Source organism: Argopecten irradians, chromosome 3 (assembly GCF_041381155.1).
Source record: "Argopecten irradians isolate NY chromosome 3, Ai_NY, whole genome shotgun sequence".
In the NCBI taxonomy this organism is placed as follows: domain Eukaryota; kingdom Metazoa; phylum Mollusca; class Bivalvia; order Pectinida; family Pectinidae; genus Argopecten; species Argopecten irradians.
In genome coordinates, this window is record NC_091136.1 from 6709809 (window position 1) to 6733031 (window position 23223).

General features: G+C 34.6%; 1 long non-coding RNA gene across 1 annotated transcript in view; it reads right to left on the reverse strand.

Annotated features, from left to right (window-relative positions):
- LOC138317426 (uncharacterized) overlaps nucleotides 1-17274 on the reverse strand; it is a 157846-nt gene extending 140572 nt beyond the window's left edge. Inside the window, exon 1 of the long non-coding RNA XR_011207760.1 lies at nucleotides 16482-17274. This is a non-coding gene — a long non-coding RNA (uncharacterized lncRNA). The remainder of the gene's footprint in view (nucleotides 1-16481) is intronic.
- Nucleotides 17275-23223: the final 5949 nt, after the last annotated feature.

Consider the following 23223-nt stretch of genomic DNA (forward strand, 5'->3'; position numbering starts at 1 on the left):
GCCAGGTTTCATGTACGCAGTTTTGAAATCGAAAAATGATTCAAATCAATAACAATAATTATGTGATTACAAATATTAACGAAGGCATTACATTGTTTATTCTATCTTTCTTTTATGGAGAGAGATTCCACAAAAATGAAGGTAACATTTCAAATGATATTGATTTATTTGAATAAGATAAAGGAGAAATTACACTGGCTCTATTAACATTATCTGAGTCAACACATAATTGTAATCTCCGTTTTTCTATGCAAAACAAAAGCACGTTTCAGGATGTGTTGAACGGTGTCTTCGGAGTCATGTTTCAGTGATATAGCACTATAAAAATGCAAGAGTTCCACTATGCAAGCAGACGCAACACGAATATACCAGTCTCCCAAAACATGTACCACATACTTCATACACCGCATACATGGGAGACCGTCCTTACGTGACCCTGGCTGATAATAAGACGTTGATTTAATCAAACAAACAGACAACAATGATATATATTTGCATTTATCAGTGACATATATGAGGCTATAACTGGTCGAAAACGATTTGAAAATTGTAATACTCATGGGAAGATGATTTTTAACTATTTAAGCAGTTAAAGGAATCGTAAACGATTCTTTTTGTCTAGTATGTGTTTGGCATGTACGAAATGAATTTTCTTGAATAAAACAGTGATTTAAAGACCAAGTCTTTTTCCATGGCAACAATAATTTAAAGAATTTGACAATATTGATAGGTTACAGTGAATTATGAGAAAAAAATGTTTCAGTAAATTCCAATAATCCCACAGCTGAAGAACTCTGCCATGGCAATCTGACATTTAGAAAGAAAATCTATAGTTTGCATGTCAAAAAGGCATGTTTCTGAAATCGAGCCACCGTACAGCAAAAAATAATTTGCAGCTTTAGTATTGAAAACCATTTTAAAACCAGCATGCAAAATATTTGAAACGTCATCATTTCAATCGCTATCCAATTCTCGAATCCTTTTAAACGATTTTTGTGAATTGATTGCTGCCAAAACCAGTCAAACAAGAACAAAAAATAAACGAAAATGATAAAGGACATAATTTTGAGGGGAGCGTTGGAAGCAATTGGAACCTTTATAGTTCCCAATACAACTGGCCATGATCAGTTCTATTTTTGGAAACCATTACTGATGAAAAATAGATTTCAGAAGAAATATTTCTTATTCGATTTTATTGCTCCAGGATATTTCTGTTTATCATCAAGAGTATCAAAGTGTAGTCTGGAAATGCTAACAGATCTTGATACAATATTTGGTATATGTATATTCATACATGATATTTACACACTTAACACTTATCATCGACTATGTTGCTATTATAAACCAGTTATCAACAAATTAAACATTTACTTTGCAACAATAAACTCAATAACTAAAATATCTTTATGAAATAAACAAACAGTACACTGAGCCTGAACAATCTACTTGTTTGAGGTTCACATTGTTTAACCAGCTTACCAACTAATTAATGTTTGCTCTCAGAACAAACTCATTTGATCTTTGGGCCCAGGAAGGAAAAGTTTACACTTTGCTAATGACTGTCAACTAAAATAGGCCAATAAGGTACCATAAGAGATATTCTTCACTTTACGCGTGGAAGTCAACACGTGATATGAAAATTGATTGTTTCACTTAACATCAAATTAAACATTATATTTTAAGATATAAACTGTTTTTAATGTCATACTGTATCTAAAAAAAACACAATTCCGACCATGTCACACTTCATACGGGATTAAGTTCCGTTGGTATAGATATAGATTAGTTTTGATGTTATAATATAAATCTCTATCATAAATACATAGCTGTAGATACCCATTCCTTAGACAATCGTTAATAAAAAATAATTGTTTATCTTCTTTAGCAGTTTAGTTTGGCGTATTAGATTATCGTCATTTTAATTATGTAACGACGTTTTCCACAGTATAAGCAGTTCTGTCTTGAATCTGGCTTTGGGGTATGTTATTCATTTCATTATCTCTTATTTTCAGTGTGTACATTCTTAAACAAATACTGTTCTCATTGGATCAATTTGAGTAATAATCAATGCATATTTCAGGCAAAGACACGGTTAATTCAAAACAAAAATGTATAGATATACACATTTCAATAGAACCAAACATTTTTATCTCAGTATTACAAAGCGTGCCACGCGAAGTTGACTGTGACGAACTAAAGCAAGTGTATATACTTAACTTCAATTGATTCCTGTCCTAGAAACCCGCTGTTTAAGTGAAATGTAATTAATCTCGCTCTTTAATTACGGTAACATTTACACCGTAGTCATGGTGTGGCATTCTAACATACTGGTACCGAGTAGTCTCTTCGTACATCCCAACTGTATACAAATGTTCTGCTGCTGTCAATTAAGGAATGGTTGCAAATGGCTACATTGACTTCCACTAAGCATTTCTATGATTTTATTTCGTCTTGGTTTCGAATCTCTCCTATTGGATATTGAAAAGGCACATTTTATGATCATATATACAAATTGTCAAGACTGATATGTAACAAATCAAAAATATGTATATGGCTATCAAAGCATGTGATTAATATGTTAACCAATAACCAGTATTACAATGCACATTAACAAAGCGAATTAAAAAATCAACTGCAAACTCGCGTAAGCAATATTTTTGATACTGTCTCTAGAAATTGCAATTTGAATGTATCATTTTTCATTGCTTGTAAACGTACATGCATTATTTTCGATTGATTCACATTAACTGTATAAAGCTACTGAAATCGTCATTTGAAAAAATACGTATTAAGTATAGCGTATTGACTTGTCATTTTCAATGGTCATTTAAACTATGTTTGCAAATAAACTACATGAACATGGACCATCAATAACAAGCAAAATACGTTGTCATCATGAATGTATTTAATAAGTTCATTAAATATATTTAGAAATGTATCAAGTAAAGTATTAGCTACATGGCAATAAAACGAAACGAAACTTTAAAGTTATCATCCTGTCTATTGTAATAATTAACGAGGCTCTGTCCAGAAATCCTTCATCAAGAAAACGCAGACTTTAGTCTAAAGCGGAAACTGTCGAAAAGCATCAGGGTATCCCACTGGCTGTTCACTGCTATATAATAAACATGAAATTAAAAAGCATGTCTATTTCGTTGCAACACCTGACACAGGTAACTGATAGCGGCATGTGTATATTAGCTGTATTATTCAAACATTGCTGTGTATTTTGGTCGTGCATTATTGATAAATTTGTGACACTTTGATGCTAGGAATATTATTATTTCTATTTAGACGATATCGACAACTGTGTTATTGTGTGTTTTGTCCGGGTCGATTTCTGATTTGAATTACAACAAAACAAATATCAATATATCGTAGTGGGCGTTACGGCATTATTGTTACTGTTGATATGAATGGAGTTTTAAATACAATGAAACTGAAAGGAAAATACTGAATATTACGTCATCTCTGGAATGATTTCACGAGACGCACGCCGTGACGACATCATTGAATAAAAAGTTGATGGGACATGAATAGCGTCATTTAAATAATAAAACCACAAAAGTATATTTGAGGATTATCTTATATCTTAAATATTTAGCTATGACATCATCAATAGTGTTACCAAGAAGACAATTCAATCACTGATAATGAAATCCGGTTAGTTACCAAATGCAGACGGGTATGCATTCGGTATGTCTTTATTAATGGAGTACGAGTACTAATAGAAAGATATATAAACAAACGTCAGCAGTGTTGTATCAATAAAGGAGAGATTATCACGACGTCATCTGCGATATGTAACAACTAAATAACAGAAGAGATCCATTCACAAAGATATCTATGGAACGCTATATCAGAGTGACAGATCAAATGCATTACTTTTTATCCAGATATATATGCATATCAAGGTCATAATGAGTGTAGCCTCCAAACCAGATTTCGAACCCGGTACCTCCGATAAACTACCGATTGAGCTACCTGGTCGTTCGGTCAAGGATGATCAATCCAACATACATTTTTTCTACATTCCTTCTTCGTTTTCAAAACAAACCTTGGATTTTTTTAAAAGGTCCATTCAAAATTAGAGATCCGCAACAGAGTAATATACATCCATATTATTTAGGAGGGCATGATAAGTCATAAAAAGCTTAAACAATGAATTGTTGTACGTTAGATTAGTATATTTTGAAAAAGCTTCCCTAACAGCCTACTGAAAGGCATTTTAATGTATATCACGCCGTTCAATTCTACCCAAGCTATATAAAATCGATGATATTTTAAAGTCATGGTCTGATGAGTGGCGTCAATTCTGTTTTAGGTCTGATACATGTGCATTCATCACTGACAAGACAATAATTAAGACCATTGACCTACATGTATATAACATCTATGTTTAAGTGATTAATATACTATCGTTTCCCTGCAGGTAGGGCGCTTGAATTGCACCTACTGCTCCTATTGCATGATCGTAAAAGTGTCCCCCTTGGCACCACCTCACTTTTGGCCTGGAGTTGAGCGTTCGCCCCTTTGAGGAAGGCTCTGGGTTCTGTCTCCTGGCCGAATCACACCAAAGTTTATAAAATTGGTGGGACGACTGGTTCGCCCGTTGTCAGTATAATGTGACCGGGTGGGGTGTGTTGCTTGGTGTCCCCGGGGACATGCTTCAGTGTTATAGTACTATAAAAAGGGCAACAGTTCCACTATACAAGAAGACACAACATGAATATACCGCAGTCTCCCAAAACACACACTTCGCATAACATACACGCATAACACCGTATACATGGGAGGCCGTCCTAACATGACCATAACTGTTAATAGGACGTTAATAAATCAAACAAACAAACAAATATGCAATCGTCTAGTTATGGAGCGCATTAAATGTATATAGTTCAAGAAGAAATATGCTGTTATTCCACTATTCGTTTAGAAAAAAAAATCAGTCTTCATGAAATAGAGATAAAGCTGCCAAATAGTTAAACGTCTAAATTGGTAAAGTCAGCATTTCGGAGGTTTCATGATCAAACACCATACATTTTCTGGATGAATAAGAAATGAGATACTATCGTAAATATCGATAATGAAATAACAGTATCACAAAATAAAAACAAGAATCTGCTTAAAAAGGCATAGAAATCATATTGCAGGAACATATCCCTAATTACACTCCTGGGTTTGTTACATTGTTTCTTTGTTTGTTTGTTTGATTAAATCTACGTCCTTTAAACAGCCATGGTCATGTAAGGACGGCCTCCCATGTATGCGGTGTTTGTGTTTTGAAAGACTGCGGTAAATTCGTGTTGTGTCTTCTTGTATAATGGATCTCTAACACCAAACAGTACACCCAAACCATTTCACATCATACTGAAAAAATGCGAACCAGTCGTCCCACTCATTTTACTCCTTTATGGAATTACTTGATTATGTGTAGCGACTTTGATTAGGACATTACAGCTGACACCAATCAACTATGGGAATACCGATGGACAGAATGATTGATTGAATAGCAATTATATACATAATATACATATCATTTAAGAACTTAATTAAGATCCAAATATTTTCCTGTTCCATCAGTAATTGAAGATCCTCACTTTATCGCTGTATTGATGTATAGGGCATACGACCCTATCCTTACCGACATTCCTCTAGACAACTTTATACAAAGCAGTACGCCAGAGACCTAACATTGTCGTGTCCAGTTGAATCTTGGTTGTCGTCTACTGGTTGATATATACTCTGTTTGGTGTTAAAACTATCGTAAACTGTTCGACCACGACAGACGAGGTGATACCTTATACTACTCCGCCTTATTGTGCGTAGAGCTCTATCTCCCACAGAAACTTGGTGTATCTCCTCATTCCGCGCAGATTCGACCCCTGTAAATCCTGATCAGACCATTACGATTGTTGATTAATCCAAAAGGACACTTTATAGCAGTATACTGTAGTAAAGTGTCTGGAGCAAAGTTCTCATCCATACCCCGCTCCACAGAAACAGATTACACATTATATATTTGGATACCGTGGCGCTATCACATTTCACCCTACATGCTATTTACAATCTATATCCACATGCAAATGTTCGACCATTTTTTGTTGTTGTTGTAGATTTCGGTATACGACGTTTGATTAAGATTTGAGAAAAAGCGAAGTACCAAAAGGGTTTTGAAGGCGTTCTTAAACTGCATCAAACAATATAACATTAGCCCTTCCCCTTTAATAAATTTCGTAAACCAGCGAGTTTTTCGTTTTTTGTGTTTCCAAACGTCTGTCCTGAGACCACCCTACGTTTAGCCTTTGGTTTGTATAGTGAAGTTTTAGCCAATGTTCAACTTTTGGACCAAAATGGTTTGTTCAAACTGCAGGTAGAGCGTAACAATTGTGCCTCCTACCCCTGTTGCATGATCGTAAAAGACGACTAAATTTAGGAGTTAATCTTTACTTTATTTCCATGACATCTCCCTTGACTCCATCTCACTTTTGGCCTTCGGTTGAGCGCTCGCCCCTGTGAGAAATACTCTTGGTTGTGTCCCCTATGGGGCACATACCATAGTCTTTAAAAGTGGTTGTATCTGCTTCAACTTCAGCAAAGAGAGGGCGGGACGACTGGTTTGCACGTTGTGATTATAATGTGACCGGGTGAGGTGTGCTTATTTGGTGTCTTCGTTCGCATGCTTACAGCTTATACGGAAGTCCCTTACTCCATAGGACGTTAATTTAACAAATCCAAGCAATTGATGAATTGACGAATTATACATCACAGTTTATCAAACGTTCTTATTCAATGTCATGTATGAATGGATGACTTTTTAATCGTCACGATGGTCTAATTACCAAGGTTATAAATAAAGTCAAGGTCATCCATTTGAACAAACTGTTAGTCGTTCTAAATAAGACTATCTTTGTTCAATACTTAATTACCTCTACTATTAATTGACCTAAACACTTAATAGTTTCAAAATAACTGCAGGTATTGTTGATATTTGTTTATGTTTAACATCTGAGACAAAGTTGTTTTATACGAATACATTATCAAAATTGGAAAGATTAACTTGTTTGGCAAGCAGTTACAAACTTTAAGCTCTTGCTATCGAATGTTTTCTTAGTAATCATCAACAGTATTGTATAAGATTTTCGACCGCAGTCTTATTTACAGAAAGTTGTATTCATAAATATCTCTGCGCGTTATCGAGTGATCAGCACGCCCTGTGACGTGTAAATCCCCTTCACTTATGCAGGCCAGTTCGCCTATAGGAGCCTTTGACATTACAGTACTGGTGTATGCAGATTCTTACGAACGATCTATACCCTCATATTAGGCATTCAGTACTATCTTTTTCATCGGATATTCCCAAGGTCCACTATAATCTGGTACAGGACTACACCAAGATGCTAACCATATGCCGCTGAAACGTTCTGCTGATCAGGACGGTGGGTCAATGTCGCCCAGATGTTTGATAACGCTATGTAAAATAAGTCTCATCCTAGGGTTACTGAAGTCTACTCCGCTCAGCCGATGGTATATCAATACATTCGTAGTAATAAAAGATAAACATGGTAACAACCGCATAGTCCGTTAATAACTTTTGTTCGCAACTGTAGGAGTCACGAAACAGTTAAGTTCCACTTGATGTCTGTACTATACCTTATTTAATATTTGTTAACTGAGAAAAATCCAAATTACACTTTCGTTTTGTGGTCTTTCTACCTAGGCGATGGTCCAATGAATGACATTTAAATATGTGTTCTTAATAAAATGAACGATACTCATATGAATATAACGGTTTGTTCACAACCTATTCAACTATTATTACAGGCAATGTTTGATCAAACGTTATTCATGGACAATCCATATCTCGATTTACCCTTTACATCAGTGTACATGTAAATGCCACCCCGTGCTGGGGTCGCTGGATCAAATCCCCGCAGTTATTTGAAATAACCTAAATAAAGGCATATATTATAAAAAAACACCTTTTTTAAGTTATCCTTTGTCACTAAAAGATCAAGATACTTTAGGAACAAAATACAATATACACACGTTATTTGTGCGAAATTTGTGTTTATAAAGAAGAGTACAGAAAGTTCGTGTTGAGTCTCCATACGATAGTTGCAACACTTGCATATGTCATACTGATCTCTCATTGAAGCACAGACAGTAAACATACAATATAATCCGTTCGCGGTATATTGATAACAGACGAACCAATCGTTCCATGCTAGCCGTTAGGCCGGCTACTACATACTATGGGGTGTGTAGGCCAGGTTTCAGAACCAAAAACCTTCCATAGATCATCAAATACTTAAATTGGGGTAGTGTCGCGGGACACTAGAGGAAGAGAAAAGTCAGAAAAAGTGAAAACAGAAGACCTCTAAGTCGACCTCTAAGTCGGATGTACAATGCCCGACCTGTAGGACAATTATTATATCTAAAGTACGGGAGGCGTGATTGACACATAAAGAAAACGTTTAATCCTACTTCAATAAATATACATTATTTTATTGCGCTAGCGTCCAAGTGTTATGTTATCTTACTTCCATAAGAATATATCATTTGATTGGGCTATATCAGGTTCTCAAGAGTTTTGTGAAAACAGGATTGGACCACACAATTTTTTTTTTAATTCTTCTTCCATAAGATTACTACTTAATTGGTCTATATTAAGTGTTGTTAGTTTTATGAAACGGAAGGCGTGATTGGTCCATACAGAAAACGTTTTATTTAACTTCCATCAGATTGAATAATTTGATTTATTTTCAAGAGTTTTAGGAAATGGGAGACGTGGTAGGCTTAAACCAACAAATTTTAATTCTACTGACATAAGAATATGAATGGGCTATATCATGTACTCAGTTTTATGAAACAAGAGGCGTGATTGGCCGATACAAAAACATTAAATTCTACTTCCATAAGAACATATCATTTGGTTGGTTGTATGAAATGGGAGGCGTGGTTGGTCCATAACGACGATATAACTATGTAATGAAACAGAAGGCGTGATTGGCGTGTTTCCCTGCCCACCAGAACAACCATTCGGATCACGCCTGAAAGATCTTGCCTTGTCGTAATTGACTTACATGGAGATTGATCGTTTTGTAGAGTTACAAATGTACAGTCGTCTGCAGCAATAACTAGGAGGTATTGAAACGGCCGGCCGATCGAACATCTATCGTAATCTTCTAACACGTATGCTAAGTTTATCAGGGTTAAGATGGGGGTGTGGACGGAAAAACCGGACTAGGAAACATTGACACTCCTTTTGTAATACTAAATATAATCAATTTTCAGTTACTTGAATGGAGTCCTTCGGGCCTTATTTGTTATATTGTTTAATACAATTTCAATAGTTATTGACAGTATGTTCTGTAAGATGTTTGTTCGGTATGAGCTACATATATTTGTCTCCGTAAGATAACACGAAATGAACGCAATGCCACTAAAGGTTATTCACAAAGACTTCTAGTAAAGCAGACACAAACCCAAGTCGATTATATATAGTGACAACAAGTGAAAGAACTGAAGAAATCACAAGATAAAGAGCAATAAAAATACGTTACATAGAAATAGAAAGGTATAAACAACAATAGCCAGTCGGATATATATCCGATGTATAGTCTCAAATACGTCAATTCTTGACGAATATAATCGAATTGAGATAGTAGAGCTTCACGTCATTCAGGTTTAGCATTGAGATAAGTGTTAAAACGAAAATATTGTAGGAAGATTGTGATACATAAAACGTAAAAACTTGTTCACCTAACTGGCTACTTAAAGCTGTAAACGTCTTCACAAACCATTTTCCAAACTTCAAGGACTTGTTGCCTTGTAGAAGAACTAAGTAATGCCGAGGAAAGCAACTGTTACCGCTGAGTGTGTTTCCATGGGGACTCGTAACGTGGAACACGATTCATTTTCGAAGGTATACACACGGCATTCAATGGTCTCCTCAATATAATTTGTCAGGGTGCACCAACACATTGTAATGTACATATGGGAAAAACGTTCTAAAATAATTAATCATTAAATGATTAATAGGGGGTTCAACCTTATATGTATCCAAAACCAAACGAACATGTCAGGTTTATATTTTATGAATATAGTGGATATGTTTGTATGTGCTAAGTAATGGCTTGTATTAATATATTTTTACTTACTTCATTTTATAATTTGTTCTGATATATATGTTACTGGCTAATTAAATTCCGTTGCTATAATTAAATTTGTGTACACAACGAGGCTCCGATATTTACATTTGTATAGCCTTTTAATTGTTCTCGGTACCAAACCGAACAGGGATGTGACTGTTTTTGCGATGCTTACTTGTAACCTTTCTGTACTCGCTCCCAAACCTGTGTTGAGAATAAAGGACGATCACATTCGTCAGTTAAGATTAGAACTGAAACATTGTCTTCAGACAATCCAACACACACAAGTGATGCCTGACACTAACTCTATGGCACTTTTTCTCACAACCTTACTGACAAATACCAAGGAAGAGAACATCCTGAAACAACTTAAAAAAGTGTTTCTGTGTTATTATAAAAAACATAGGGTTAAATCAATGTAAACCTTTCACTGTTTCGACATGATAATACCGATGAAGAACGTGTTTCGTATCAGAACGGTTTACATCGATAAGATTTGAAATGCAAACCAAAGCATCTTATATGAAATGATATTCACACACTACTATTATAGCTTATGAAAAACAAATAACGAGTCGTTCGTCTGAAAAATGAACTGTAGAATTTCTTTACTTGATATATCATTGCTCAATGGTGCATGTTAGATAACGAGTGACTGTCTGTGCTGTTCATGTCCAACTATGATACTGGGTTTTCTCGCGCCAGCATGTCCATGTCATAATCTGTTACTATGCCAATTATTTTGCTATTGCCAATGTTTTGCCAATGGAACATTGTCTCACTTTCAGCTGTTCAATATACATCATTCCCATCCCTATATCCTATTACATTTCCATCGTATCAGGTGCGTTGGACGAGAGCTGCCGTGGCAAGTATGGCTATGTGTTTGATTACATATGTATTTCTGACTTTTTCAACTGCAATATGTTTTATTCAAAACACTTAAACATATCTTTATACATTGTATACAGAGAGTTACACCATGAAATTTATTTCCTAATTTATTTCTTTGTGGAATAGTCCATATTATTGAATGCAATGAAAAAAAAGTTTACATAATTTGATAAAATAACCTTTCATAATACTTCGTTGCAAAAACAGTATTTTTTCATTCGTAAGTTTTACTTCCTGGGAAACACTTTCATCAAATTGCTTTATAACAGTTTCTCACCTTCACCATTTGTGCACCTAAATTGTGTAATTACTGCCCAATAAAGTCAATCTAAGGTTAGAGAAAATGTCATTTACGGATCATCTAGCCCCCGAGATTCGAATGCAATGTCACTACCCCTACCGGTGAAGCGTATTTATACCAGTTTACAATTTAAGTGAATTATAACGTTGTACTTACGAGCATAAAATAGTACATGTATATATAATTTGTGACTATGGACCTCCTAACAGACGGTAAGTAGAAAGGTTTCCAAAATCGATACCAGCACCACTCCCACCTTTATAGTCAAACATCTCGATTATTACACTATTCTTAATCATTAACCAAGCGTTATCAATCGGGTACATAATGACAGATTACTAAGTGATCAGTTTATAGACCATATACTTATACTTCCAGATCTATTGATTCCTCAGAAGTTGCTCATTAAATGGATTCTGCTTCATTCCAGCTTATTATGCTATACCTTATTTCAATAAATGTGTGATTGTTTCATGATATGCTTCCAAAGGCTACATTACACAAATACATGGACGTTTTGTGTTTATTAAAGTTGAGTGTTGAAATTTTGGTCCCTCATCATGGTAATTGACACGAGGAGTATGGCGCGTGCTTTCAGGTACAGATCGCGTGCCACTTGGTACACCATACATCTCACCGGGGACATTTCATGTGCCACCGGGTGCAGGGCGCCGCGTTAGCCGAACATCATATGGGTGGCATTTACACGTAATGCATTGAACACAATGTAAATAAATCAAAGACAACAAGATTTTCCCTTGTTTGAGTAGAACGCTGTTACTCGATGTCTAATGGATGCAGGCTGTTGAAGTGTTATTTCTAGATGTGCGCTGATGTTCTTAACCCTTCCACATCTGTACATACCGGAAGTCAGCACGACCTGCACATGGTTAGTTTTCCTAAAGTAAACCACATTCCCTAGTCTTAACATTGAGATTGTTCCCTATAAATTGCAATTTAAAAGAACATCCTATCAATGTATCTTTTTGGAAAGGATTTACCCTGAAAAGGTATTTTGTAACACTTCCATTGCCAAACATAGTGCCGATATATTATGCGAATGTCGTAGGTAGAACAACATATGTCGGTATATCCTTAAAATAGTCGATCTCACAGCTATATAGGATCCTAACCCATTAATTATTTTTGTATTTCTTGATGAAATATCTAATCTAGTTTCAACCTTGAAAAATGCCTCTTTGTAGTCAGGTACCATATAGAAAAATGTATTAGAAATAAAACTTTTTTATTTCTTGTAGAATTATGTATAAACTAATTCTAAGAAAAATATTATTGTCAAGAGAAGCTATTTTGAAAAAAAATTTCTACACTTTGTCCATATTAATTGTGACATCATAACTTATTATATTGAAGTGTAGTTAATGTATTTTGAATTTGAAACAAAATACATAAAAATAACAAATATTGTAGTGGAAACCGACATTCAAACACACGTACCCCCAGATTTCTATCCAGTCTTTAGAAACATCAACCTTTTTTTTCTTTATGTTTCATAACTTTTTAAATATCAATAATAATTTTGAACCATTGTAATAATATACAGTAGCAAAAATATAATTAAAACAATATTTTTTTCTAACTGTATATCTTCTGAACTTCATACTAACAAAATATATTATTGTCTAGGATTTAAACGTACAATGCATTCTGATATAATTCAAGATATCATAAAGCTCTATACGCACCCGTACCAACTGTATATAAGTATAGGACTAACATGATATATGCAAATAAAATCGCAAGAGCATGGATATGGTGTTATTTTCTGAAATAACTGAGTTGCAAGTATCTAATACCAGAAAAACAGCTTAAACTAGTCCTTATAGCAGAGATCTACTGTACACACACAAAGCAACCGTGTTATACTACCGATATCTAGTGCCTGAAGCTGCCGTTAAAACAATGTTATCCCTACGTGTTACAACACATTTCAATCTGATTCCGTGATTTCAACAAAACATTGGTAAATCGATGAGCTAAAACATGTCATAAATCAATCAGATTTAAAAAGCCGGCGGTTATTCGCGTGACTGGCTTGAACAGAAAACATCGCGGTGGAAGTAAAGGGAGTCCGTCCAGGGATCTTTGGCAGGGACTTGTCAGACAATTCGTGGTAATTGGATGATTCTTTTGGGTTTTATCTCTAACTAAAGTTAAGCATGGCTTACAAGGATTATTTTCCAAAGTGACAAACATTATTAGGTTATAACATTTTGGCCAAATTAGATCAAACATTTAAAAAACCAAGCTAATCTTTTCATGAATGTTGCATTGTGCATAGAATATCATTGTAAAAAAAAACATAGAAAACGGCGAGGAAAACAATTTATATTCTTCAGGCTGTTTGTAATCTTGTTAGAAATAAATAAAGATTCATTTGACGTTCCTTAATTATGTTATGCTTGACATACCTCTTATTAAAACATCGCCGACAAATAAAGCTTTTTGATGGTGTACATAATCAAGTGATTAATTAAGTGAATATAATGACGTTAATGATAGATAGTCTCCAGAGATATTAGAAAATAAACGTTATCAGATACCTAGGTAATTAAACAAAGTTAATGTACAAAACGGTTGTCGATGATAAGATTTTGATGTTTGCGTTGTTAATTCGTACAATAAAACAATTAATAATGAATGTAATATTTGTGTTTAATTATATATGAAAATCATATTTACGATTGGGTATTAAACAATGAATGACAAACTTCATAACACTTGAATTACTTATTTAACATTTAAATGCGTAAGCGTTTTTCACCAAACCAATACTTAAAAGGATAAGTTCTAAATACGCCAACCAGACAAGATCATTCACTCAAATGAGGTCAACGTTACGTATACACCCGGATTTTATATTATACGTAAATGACGTTACAAGTAATATAACATTTTAGTCAACTATCTGTGATTTGCATACATAATATCGTCATACGTATCTCCAAAGCAATTGTTGTTTACGATCAGCTATTTCTCATTCTCCGCAAATTTATACATGTCTACTATTCGTGTGTTTAATTTTATATAGGAAAGGAAAGAAAAACTTCTTGGACATTTCTATGATGAAAGATATAAGTACTAGGTACGTACATCGGGTTAAGTAATGATAAGTGTTCTTGTTAGTCCACTGTTGATTTGTAGACATACACATAGATTAGAATAAGGTAAATCGTATGGTTTTATCAGCCAAGAATGTAAGATATAGCTATATTTTATCTCTATCCCTCCACCTTTAGACCGCTGAGGACTAGTTGCCGGGTACAGAGCTTAGGGCGGTGGTTTTCTATGATTACTTCATTCCTCCACTTACTTCTATAATTCCAAGCATGTCTGGACTAATGACAGGACGCTATGTTATGTCATAGGTGCTCTGGTAAAAAAATACTAGAAATTCGACATCACATTGCAAAACCAGGACGAGTTTAGATCAAACACATTTCCACTTTAGTAACTTTTGTAATAATGTGTAAAATGATAAAACAGGTTTCACATTGATATATCAGCACGTTTGTAACTATAATAACAGTGTAAACAGCACTGTGTTGGTACATTCTGACATTCACCGATAACTCAACAACTCAATGATGAATTATATATGCATACATTAAAAGCGTTATTTCGCCTTAAGGGAGAACTAGGAAGTCTGCTATATTTACATCAATGAACTGTCTACATCGTTGCGTCATCACCGACGACCAGTGCAAATGATAGAAGCAAAATATGCAAAAAATAAACCATCGGTAAATATATGAGATACAAGTTGGATTATTTGATTTTATTGTCAATCTATGTAAGTGGATATATTGATACCATTTATGTTGATAACAACTATTGTACTAAATCAGAATTGACCTATCAGATTGTATAGTAGGTACAGCCAATATATATGTTAATTGCTATATATGTGTGTTACTTTGTTTACGTAACCCTGTCTGATTGACAGATATATACTGAACAATACCAGATGTACACAATTGTCTTTAAAAACAATTGTTACAGCTGAGTGTGAGTTACATTATGATAACACTGTCAATACAGCAATGAAATAACCCGCTCAATACTAGAAACACCTCGCAATCATTGAGTCCCCATTTACAACATTTAAACAGTTGTATAACTTTGAAACGATTGGGTAGATTGTTGCAATATACCTCTGAATGGTGCATTGTGTATTATGATAAATATCACTCGATGTCAAAAGGGAAACTGCATTAGATATAGTTGCAATTCATACTGAAGTGCCATTATTTTACAGGACATTTTTGCATGGTGTACTGATGTTTACACATATTTTTATCCATTTTTGTTCGCACCACAAAAAATCTTAACGTATCTTTTTTATTCGACAGTTGGTAACATTACATTTAAAAATGAAAGTGTATTAAGTAACCTATATTGCCATATCATTGTTAGAGTTTTTGAAAAGATCACTTAAATGTAAACAATGAACCATTAATATTAGCATCATTGTCTTTTACAGAACGTCAATCGAAAGTTATGCATAATATTTTACATTAACGTTTCCGTCTTTATTTATATAAGTGGTTTTTATATGGTATTGTGTAGCTTTGCATTAATAAAGAACATGTTTCTAGACATCTAAGATGAATTCATAAAAGTGTGTGTAGTTTCAGTTCAACTTGATACTGATGCATTTAAAACGAACTGCTACCAAATTATTTTCACCTGCATCTTAAAAGTAATGCTCGCGTTCAGTACATTAAGTCGGGAGACATATTTCTGCAGCCTTTTGAATACATTCCTTCCTATTAATGCTTAAGTTTATACTGGTAAAACAAACGGTGTGTTGCCATTGTTTGAAAAGACTATTCAAAAGAAAAGTATGTTTAAATAGTCTGTAGCCCATTTCAAATTTCAAAGCAATATTTAATTTCATAAAATAGTGAGCACATAGAACTAAATTTGCTTTAGACGTAGACTGTAAAATGTGTTGTACGGTTTGAATACACTTATTGAAACAATCTACAGATAGAACGTTCGATAATTTAATGTTGCATCGAAAACCGAGCTGATTGATTTTCGATAAACGAGGCAATGGTCTAGTTGACAATCTGAAAGACAAATGTATAATGAGAAAATGTTCCTACCTTGCTAGGGTCGTTAAATCCAGCTCCTAGTTCCACGAACAGATGAAATATCTAATAAACTATTCCTAAACACACATGACACTAAAATAATCCTTCGCCTTTGCTCGTCTTCACGTGCCTGGAGATCCGTAAAGGTCGCAAAGCTTCGACTGATTTCAACTTTTTCTATAGAACTGATTTAATATTTAGAAAAAAAGATGCTGTCACGTGTTTCTCATCCATAAGAATGAGGACATGTATTTTCCTTTCGATATTTGTGTCTTAAAATCAGCGTACACACCTCAAGTGAGGAGCACGCTTGCGCTGTCTTAAAGAATATCCTTAACTTGCCGAGTGACTATCACAGGAAGTTGTCTCCTCTCCGAATGCCAATTCTCACCAAACAATGAAAATAGCACAGTTACCAAAATTAAGACGCAGCGTACAATTTACTTTTGCTGGCTTATGTCGCTTTTCGAGAGAAAAGCATTTAAACATTATTCTAGTTCTTACAATCAAAATACCATAAACTGTCTATACGCAATTATGTTGCAACTGTTTATATAACTCGACACAAATAGATGCGCAGGTGCTCTTCATTAATGCACCTTTCCCCAGCTACAGCATTTAACATCATAAATTAATTACATAAACCAATAATGCAACCGATTGTCAATAGAACATTATCACAGTCGTTAAAAAAGATTACTGACAATGGTAGACATGGATATAAAATTAAACAGGTGCGTTCGACTCCATACACTATCCAACTATGGTCAGAGCAAAACGAAACTCCATAATGGGGCGCGTTCGCTTTGCTATTCCCGCGTGTGCTTAGACTTTCAATGATTTTGTCGCCGATCGCTGCAAAGATACATGAGTATAGGCATGGAGCGGTCGCCATCCTACAATCAATAGACATAGATCGACAGGAGAACTAGGCATTGACATTAGTATGGCGGCTCAGGCCTGTTGATTTTTACACTTTTAATTGTCTACTCTCTCATCAACACCCGATAGCACTGACGATATGTTACCGATATAAGCTATTGTCGGTTACAAATAAAACCATAAATGTAAATTAATCATGTTCTTTCATGACATAATTTTGTCTAGCATGTAATCAACAGAAAATACGTTTAAGTATATAACTGAACGTCCACTTATTAAGGTTAATATGTAAGTGAAAGTATCTACGCGTGTGTCTATTTTTGATTACCGTTAACGTAAATTAACGCACTCGTTAAACGTTTTAACACTTTCAATATGCAAACATTTCCATCGATATGTTAACAGAACAAAACAAAAAACGTTTTCAACACGCATATAATCTAAGTGTTCAATAATTAATTGCATTATTTGAATATGTATCTCAGAATGACTGGTAAAATCCCTCTAGACTTTATAAAAAAGTCTGATAATACACATAAAAAAATGTTTGTATATTATTTTATTATTTACTGCATGAAACTAAAAAAAGGAGAACCATTATTTTTAAATGGTGTGTATGAAATTATCAAAGTTGATGAACAAAAAATCGTAATAAAAGGACATGTGTATTAAAGGACTCCAAATGAAAAGTACCGGTTACTATTGAGATCACTACAGAAATCCCCAGTAGAACGAGAACAGTCCAATCCTCTCCACTCCTACGACCATTGTTAATTAGTTTGTTTTCTATCAACAGAGAAACGTTATGTAATCCAATGACGGCTGATGTATGTTAATCTTGTGTCTCCTTGTAGTTATTATCATTTTAATAGTGCTATCTCAGCGAGCAAACCAGAAAAGTATACCCCACCTTGACACATTATAATGGCAATGGACGAACAAGTCGTCCAACTTCATTTTATGCTGATCGCAAAGCAGAAATAAAACTATCACTTTTATAGACTATGTATCTTGGGCAGGGGACAGTTAAATTTCCTGGCTAGGAACCGTATGTTTCATTTTTAATTTCAAATTTTGTACATACCTATTAGATAGTAGTATTGACTTGAAATATTTGGAAACATTTTGTAAGTAACAACATACATGAGTTTGAATAATATAATGCAGGACTACTATTATCATATTTTATATTGTAGTTTTAATACGACATTTAACTGACTTTTGATACTTCTTTGATTCTTCTCTATGCGATATCAAACAAGAATTTATCACATCCTTAAGGATGAAATAGAGAAATCTTAACCGAACGATACGATTCTTACGTGGTTGAACACGGGGTCTCAAATGTTGTTATTTTTTTTTAACCTGCTCCTTTTTTCGCTAGATTACTTAAGACATTGCATAAGTTCACTACAACGTAGATGTGATGGAGCATAATGCTATTCTCGTGACGCCATATAACAATTTTGCGCATGAGATAGACAAATACGTGTCTTACTGTCACCAGAAATATAGATATCTTTAAATGCAATTTTTGTTTTACACGCCTTATCGTTTTTTTTCGCCACGGATGATAAATCGAAATTCTCGGGTTATTGAACGATTCTTCGTAGAGCAGTATGTTTCTCCATTTCTATCCACACAATGTACCATGTCTTTAAAGTGATTATCTAAGTAGATGACACCAGTGGGATGGAATGTAAAACATAGTTTTAATGTCGTAAAATGACACTAACATGTTAAAAAACATAAGGATTTTATGCGTGACCTTTGAATGTAACAATAACAATAACAATAACATCAGGTCAGGGAATACGGGCTGCAACTCTCGGATAAAAGCGAAGGTGATGTTTAAAAGATTGCTTCAAGATGACATCACTGGAGGACCTTACTTTGACTTTAAACACCTTACACAGCCATATGTATGTATGTAATAACGTCAATTCCTCCGTTCATTTTTCGGAGCACCCATCTATACGACAGTGCAACGAAGTCAGATACAAGGGATTACTTGGTTTAGTGTCTATGGCATCCAACAACCAACTCTACCAACACAAACTAACTACAATTTATATACAAACATATACATGCAACTATACATAGAGAGCAATTAATTTAACTATTACCATATACACCCAGCCCCCAAGAATGCACAAACATTTATTAGCACATGATCAACTATGTACTTACCGTTATAGGCAAAGCTAGGTTCAACTCGTTTGTTAAAACTCAGAGATGTAAGACATCCGAAAAGCATACGGATGCCACGTCCCTGCGACCACATCACCTATTTTTTTTATCAAACAGTGTATCAATACGATGTGTATCTTCAAATGTTGTTCGAATCCATAAACTATCAAACAATTTGAAACTTTTCAAACAGTTTTATGTTTTTCATTCTTGATTAAGATGACCTTACAGTAAAAAACAAAAAAAATATATTTCAAAATTAAATGATAAATAACACGATGTCTTGGTGTTAATGACTATACTAATTATAGGTAACATGCAAATTAATAGGGATTCATTCCCGTTCGGTTGAGTTGACCCATCGACTTTTGTCAATGCCCAAAGGCGCCGGGAAGCCTATATATACCACGAAGCTTAGTATCCGATGCACAGTCCGGGTCATGGTCAATCGATCTCGGTCATCCGTATTATCAAAATAAACTCAGTTAGAATTGAGAAAATCACATACGTCCGTGTCTGATACATTGGCACTGACCACGCATTATTAGCGGACTCGGATAAAATATCAGAATGTCTTCTCCGTATCGATATTTCTGTGGCATGGTACATTTTTTCATTGGCACACATTTGCACTTGACAGTGATTTGTCCTATCATCATATACTGCCGACTAATTTCCAATTGACATGATCGAGGTTGGATTTTTATTGGCACATAGTTTCAATTGCTAAAAGCTCGGGTACAAGTTGGCCTTTTACGACCATGCTATGTATTTTCCTGACGTGTTCTGAAAGTCAGTGAGAATTGAAACAAATAGTTTTAAAAGTACTTTCATGAAATAAACATGTTTAAAGATTTGCCACCGCCGACTGAGCATTAGAGATACTCATCGTTTGAATAAGTAGTGGTAACCTTTATGAATGTACAATGTTTGTAAAATTAACACAAAAATAAATAAAAAATTATTTCGCTTTTGGTGGATGTGCAATTAATACTTCATTTCTATAGGGCATATTGTCATGCTCTTTTAAGGACGCCATTAATTATTTTCCGGTATTTTTATCTTGAAGTAAAATAAGAAATTCAACTTTTTCAATGGTGCTACATTTATTTTCGTGGTAATCAAATTTTAGCTCAAGGAACATAAATTAAAAATTCTACATATTTTACTTTATGTGCGAATAATCATTTGTTTGTTTGTTTGATTCAATTAACGTCCTATTAACAGCCAGGGTCACGTAAGGACGGCCTCCCATGTATGCTGTGTATTGCTTGTATGTAGTGCGATGTGCGTGTTTTGGGAGACTGCAGTATATTCGTGTTGTGTCTTCTTGTATAGTGGAACTATTGCCCTTTTTATAGTGCAATATCACTCGCAATCATATGCAACATCGATTTGATTTTTCACATCCACACTTAAGGGAGTTGTCGCTATCACATTAGATCATAAGAACGGTCTCCAATTTATACAATGATGTTCGATTGTGTCATTGAGGGACTCCAGTATATTCGTACTGTGTCACTGTTCGGTAGAATAGATCATTACTAATTTTGAAGTGTTGTATTACCGATGCGTATTGCTAACGTCAAAGACATGCCATACGCGGTAACATGGTACTGACAATGGGCAAACCAGCTGATCCACTGTCGCCAGGATGAATATAAAGTAGGAGCAGAGACTACAATTTTATAGACTGGTATGTCTCGGTAGGAGACAGAATGCAAAGTATTCTTCAAAGGGCCGAACTTTGATGAAGGAGAATTAATGAAGTAGAACGAATGCTATACCAAGTACGTGTTGATTTGCAAATTTGACAGTTGTATAATTATACCACTTTTAGATGTAAACAGTCTTAATTCATTGTGGATTTTCAATTTCTCAGTGATACATAATTATTATTCTAATTTAGAAATGATATTGGAACATAAACGAAACGAGTCGTGACAGAATTTCTGTTTGCAGTCCTTTACAAATAAAAAGAAAATATAGTACTTTATCACTGAAGCATTTCGTAAAGGATACTAACACACCAATATAACATTAGGCAGGTAAAATGGATGTGTATTATGTGAACGTTGCAACGAAAAACGATATTGGTGTCAGTACTGTATGGTAATGTGTCCACATTAGAGTTACGTTTTAATCAGTCATTATTGTTTCCATGACAACATATCACACCTACAGTGACATCCATAGTTCTCTCAAGGTTTTCTATCACTGGACATACCCTCCTAAATTAGACACCCCTATACAAACACTGCCAACAACTTCGCCACAGTCCTTAAATAGTAAACCAAGTAACCTTGATGCTGGTCAAACAGTTCACTCCTAGATTAACAGATAAATTATTCCGGTCCCATGGGAAATTAAATTCTTCTTAAACAAACGGATTGTTCGAAAACTACTTTTGAGTCCATTAGCGAACGATTGAAGTAACACTGGCTGTGACCTTCACCTTGGCCTACATCGTGACGTCACGATCGATTGTATATAGTCTCGGTGCTTAGTTGACAAAACTGTGACACGATAAAATATTACGGGTTCATGTAGACGTAGTAGCATATTTAATTTATAAGTGAGGAATTAGCATTAACGTAAATACGTAAGAGATATATTACGTATATCTAATTATGGAAGTCATATTCCGAGTCTCCTCCAAAACGTACCATTGAATAATCACACACTGTTAGATCTTTTGTTGCTGGATGTAGTTGGTAATTCAGCATTTTTGTAGTAGGACAATATATTCTGGTATCTTTGCAATATCTGGTTGAACTCCGCAGCATACATGAGTGTATTAGTTGTATACTTGTCTATGAGACTTACGTGTATTAGGATATGTTCTTGCGGAAATGAGAACTATATGGTATGTTCGTGTTGTGTCCTCTTGTATAGTGGAACTTTTGCCCTTTTAATAGCGATACATCACTGGCGTAATAGAGGAAAATGGCGATTGAATGTTGTTTGCAAAAAAAAAAGAAAAAAAAAAAGAAATAAGAAGATTATAAGTTCGTCGTCAGAAACTCATTTAATTGAAGATAGTTTATGGAATATTTGCGTCAAATTATCCAGAAACGTTTCTTTTTTTTTTTGTATTTTATCTACATGTTATAAGTTAGCAGATTTTCGTCAATTTTAATTTTGTACAGTAAAAAATAAACCTTTTTTTGTTTATTATGGGCTTTCAACATAATTGTTGAAAAGACGATATGGCATCCTTTCTGATTTGTTTTCATAATGGCGTCATGTTAGATAGAAAAAGCTCGTCACCGTTTTTAAAACATCATAAAGTATTTCGTATACACAATTCGGTAATACAAAAATGTCGACCATCACATTTAATGAGTCAATATGATGGTAAGCAACCTCCGTAGACGTGGCCCGACATGATATTAAAATGTACTTTCTGGTAAATCGACGGCCACTCACTTACGTTCATATTGATATCACGTGACTTTGATGACCTAGATAGTATCTGTCTGTTCCTCAATCTAGTGATGTCGTGTACCTCTATCTCAACGTAACATTGCGAGATCTCGCGATATCACTAATGGCCCTGGTACACCGGAACTGCTATTCAGAGCCAACTTGTGATATACGCGTTTGGCGAAAATTTGAATATCGTTTTTTTTCGTGTTCTGTATGATCACAGAGTTGTTTTAGGATGTCGTAGAGACCTTGC